Source organism: Lathyrus oleraceus, chromosome 2 (genome assembly GCF_024323335.1).
Source record: "Lathyrus oleraceus cultivar Zhongwan6 chromosome 2, CAAS_Psat_ZW6_1.0, whole genome shotgun sequence".
Lineage (NCBI taxonomy): Eukaryota > Viridiplantae > Streptophyta > Magnoliopsida > Fabales > Fabaceae > Lathyrus > Lathyrus oleraceus.
Window position 1 is genome coordinate 250,266,765 of NC_066580.1, and position 4,397 is coordinate 250,271,161.

Here is a 4,397-nt window from a genome sequence, read left to right on the forward strand (position 1 = left end):
TGTTTTTAAATATTTGCAATTTACCCTTTAAGGATTTTTTCATCCTTGTACACACCCTACATATACGAAATTTTCCACAATCAATAAAATTCAGTCATTATTCAGTCATTTAATTTGAGTGTTTTTTCTTGTTGTGCATATAGATAATCATGCTCCAAATCAAGGAAAGACAAAGCTCTTTTGGTCAAAGGAAATGCAAGTTTGCTTCATGTTGATTCAAAGGTGGTTCATGTGTTTAATTCCATGCCACATCCCTTAATCTTCAAGTTATTCTCAAAATCACTCAAGCCCTAATCAAGTTTTCAGCAAAGATTGATTTTTCTATCATCATTATGGTTTGAAATGAAAGAAAACTTCATGTTTTCACAAAGGGGTACAAGTTGGTTTGACCTAATTTGCAAGTATGCCATGCCTTTGGTCCAAACTCCATAACTTCTTCAATTTTTATCCAAATGCCAAGCTTCTTTGAGCCAAATATGCCTTTTGAGATCATCTAAAACTTTGTTTCAAGGGTCAAACATCAATTCAATCATTAAGGACTTCATTTGTGAAAATAACTAAGTTGACAAAGTGGGCCAAAATCTTGTCATGACCACTACTTTCACCCTTGCCATTTTCAGCTCAAGTACTCTTTTGATCCCATTCCTTTTGTATCTTGTTAAGCTTATGTCAAAGATCATGTGACCCAAGTTTGGCTCAAAATTCACGAGGAAATCAAAAGTTATGGTGTCATTAACTTGGGACCTCAAAATGACTAAACATGCCTCAAGTTCCTTGACCAATTGCCCAACTCAAATTGCTAGTCACGACCTCTTCTTCCCAAGCATGCCATTTCCACCTTAAACATCCTTTGGACTTGGTTCTTTTTTCATTGTGTTCTACTCCATGAAAGGATCATTTGGCTCAAAGGAAATTGGAAAACGCACGAGTGGATAGGAATTGGCCTAAGCATGAACATGGTGACCTAAACTTTCTTTTGCACCATGACCTACGTAGCGGTAAATTTGTGACCATCGAGCTATGGGTTAACTCGACGTCAATAAAACCAGAGACGTCAACGCGCTACTATTGTTTCCAAAGGAAAAGGGAATGGTACGAACAAAACCCAAAGATAAGAATTTTTCAAATTAAAACTAATAAAATGATAGATATTACATGTAAGGGGGTTGGTGATCGCACTAAAATTTACGTATTTTCGACTCCGATTTCACATGCATTCTAGCTGTTTTATTATCATTTTGTGGTGTTATTACTGTGTTTTCCTTTGTTTTCAGGTTTTTACTTTAATCGGAGCCCCGATCGAGAAAAGGAGTGAAAAAGGGCTAAAAACCCTAAAATTCAGCATTTTGTGCTTATGGCCTACCCCATGGCGGGCGCCACAGACCAAGCCATGACGTGTCTGAGTCCAACTTCCTCAACTCCCACATTTCCCCACTTTGTCCACTAAGGAGCCCCACTTTGTGCTTGTGGCGGGCACCATAGCCTTGTGGCGGGCGCCACAAGAAGGAAACGGTTTCCTCTATTTTCAAGTTGAAGGGCATCCAAGTAAATTCCATCTTTTTAATTTGCTTATAAATAGAAACGCGAATTCAGTTTTATAATCATCCAAACTTAGAGAAGACGAAGATCCAAACTTAGAACAGAGGCAAACTGAGAACAACTCTGTTCCACTTAGGCATATATTCAGTATTTTATAGTGGTAATCGCTTCGCATTGGAGTGTTACCACAATTGTGTAATCAAGTCTGTGATAGAGTCTGTAATCGAGTTTGGAGCACTTTGGAAGGAAGTTAATCCTGCCGCCATTTTCTTTTCCGCATTGCAATTTACTCAGCCCTCCGATTGGAGCAGGTTTTTATTACTCGCCTTTACTTTATTTATTTCCCGTACTCGCTTTTACTTTATTTATTTCCCGCACTCGCTTTACTTTTATTTAATTTCCGCACTCGCCTTTACTTTATTTATTTCCCGCACTTGCTTTAAATTTATTTATTTCCCGCACTCGCTTTTACTTTATTTATTTCCTCGCACTCGCTTTAAATTTATTTATTTCCTCGCACTCGCTTTACTTTATTTACTTTCCGCACTCGCACTACTGTTATTTAGTTTAATGCACTTTTACTTTGCCATGTCTAGCTAAATTTATAAGGCTAGAATGTAAGGATCGTAATTAAACTAGTAATCCGTACAATTGTTCGTAGAAACACTTAAGGGCTATTTTAACTTTCAAATTAAGTTTTCCCGCACTTCAATTCCGTTGGGTAAGATTGAAAGCCGTCCAACATCTTTTTAAACTTAATTGTTTTTAACTATTTCAAAAACAGCGAAAGCGCTTTGTTTAGTTCATTAGGAGATTTTAACAGTAAGAAGAAAAGAGATTTTAAAACTATTTTCGGACGCGTTTATAAGTTTAGAGTCTGGTTCGTAAGAACCTCTTTTGGTTAAGAAATCCAGGTTATAATACTTTTCAACTTAGTCGAGATACTATATTTCTTAAAAATAGGTTTACTACTCTAACGCAATGCGCGCCTTTTTATAAGTGACAATAAGAGGGTTTGATTAGGGAGTACAACTAAGTTCTGAACACGCGAAAGGGAGAGTTCCTGTTAAATTAGTTCTTTTCAAAGTAGGAAACATTGCCCATAAGTAGCTCTACTAGCAAGTACATGGATTATCAATTAATTATGTGAATTACATTCGACCCTGTCTTTATTAATTATATTCTATTTTCAATACTTTACTTTTCATTGCACACTACAAAAACACCTATTTCGATTGCCTTTGATAAACAGCATAACGACAGATAACGATAGATTGACACTTGGTCTATGTGGATTCGACAAACTTTTATATTACTCTGACGTGTTCGCATACCTGTGAACACCGCATCAAGTTATTGACCGCATCAAGTTTTTGGCGCCGTTGCCGGGGACCAATTTTGTCAAATTTCATTTTCTTGTTGTTATATCGTTTAGACTTAGGCTATTTCCCGCCGGTCAATGCGAAGAACTCGCAGCACCGGAAGTTTAAGCTTAGTAAACCCTCTGGCGGAACCTGAACATTACGCTCGTGCACGTTTATTCTTTCATAGAATTAAGAGAGCTATGGCCGAAGATCAAAACCAAAGACCTCTTAAGGACTTCGCTCAACCATCTAATGAAGAACTTAGTTCTAGTATAGTAAACCCAATAATCCCAGCCAATAATTTTGAACTTAAACCATCCCTGTTACAACTAGTGCAACAGAGACAATTCACGGGTCTCGCCACCGAGAACCCTAACCAACATTTAAAAACATTTCTTCAATTAGCAAATACTTTTAAAACCAATGGAGCTTCTCTTGAGGCAATACGTTTAAGATTATTCACTTTTTCCCTCAAAGATAAAGCCCTCTCATGGTTAGATTCCCTTCCACCCAATTCCATTACGACTTGGGATCACCTTAGAAGAGTTTTTATTGCTAGATATTTTCCCCCGAGTAAGACCGCCGTTCTTCGAAACCATATAACTAGATTTACCCAAAACCAAGGAGAATCGTTGTTCGAAGCTTGGGAGAGATATAAAGAGTTGTTACGAGCATGCCCACATCATGGTTTAGAAAACTGGTTAATCATTCAAACCTTCTATAATGGACTTCATTATAACACAAAGATGACCATCGACGCTGCCGCAGGCGGTGCTCTGATGAACAAACCTTATCCTGAAGCTAGCACCCTCACTGAAGACATGGCTCAAAACCATCAATCATGGGGAGTTGAACGAGCGACAGTTGAGAAGAAGGAAGTCCAAGGAGGAGTGCATGAACTTAGCTCTATAGACACGATGCAAGCTAAAATGGACGCACTAGCCCTTAAAGTCGAGCATATGTACACGAACCCGAACACTGTAGCCGCAGTTTCGTCGGATTGTGAGATATGTGGAACCCAAGGACACCAATCTGCAGAATGCAGTCTATTGAACGAAACCCACTCCGAGCAAGTGAACTACACCCAAGGGAACCCATACTCGAATACCTATAACCCTGGATGGAGGAATCACCCTAACTTCTCCTATAAAAACAATAACCCTATTCAAAATAGTGCACCTCCGAGACCTAGTTATCAAGCCCCAAGATCAAATCAACCTATGCAACCTGTACCACCAAAGTCGAGCCTTGAGAAAATTATGGAAAATTTTATCACCGCTCAAACCCAACAAAACAAGGAGTTCATGAACCAAAACATTCATGGTAACGAATTGATTACTCAGTTAGGAACCAAGGTTGACCAAATAGTTACTCATACCAAGATGCTTGAAACCCAGATCTCTCAGGTAGATTTAAACCAAGCCCCTCAGACTACACCTGGAGGACAATTCCCTGGACAACCTCAACAAAATCCGAGAGGACAAGCCAATTCCA

General features: G+C 38.6%; 1 non-coding gene across 1 annotated transcript; it reads right to left on the bottom strand.

Moving 5' to 3' along the window:
* Positions 1–3,487: 3,487 nt before the first annotated feature.
* On the bottom strand, positions 3,488–3,594 carry LOC127125063 (small nucleolar RNA R71). The gene has a single exon (XR_007804528.1). It is a non-coding gene; the product is annotated as a small nucleolar RNA R71 (small nucleolar RNA).
* Between the last annotated feature and the right edge of the window lie 803 nt (positions 3,595–4,397).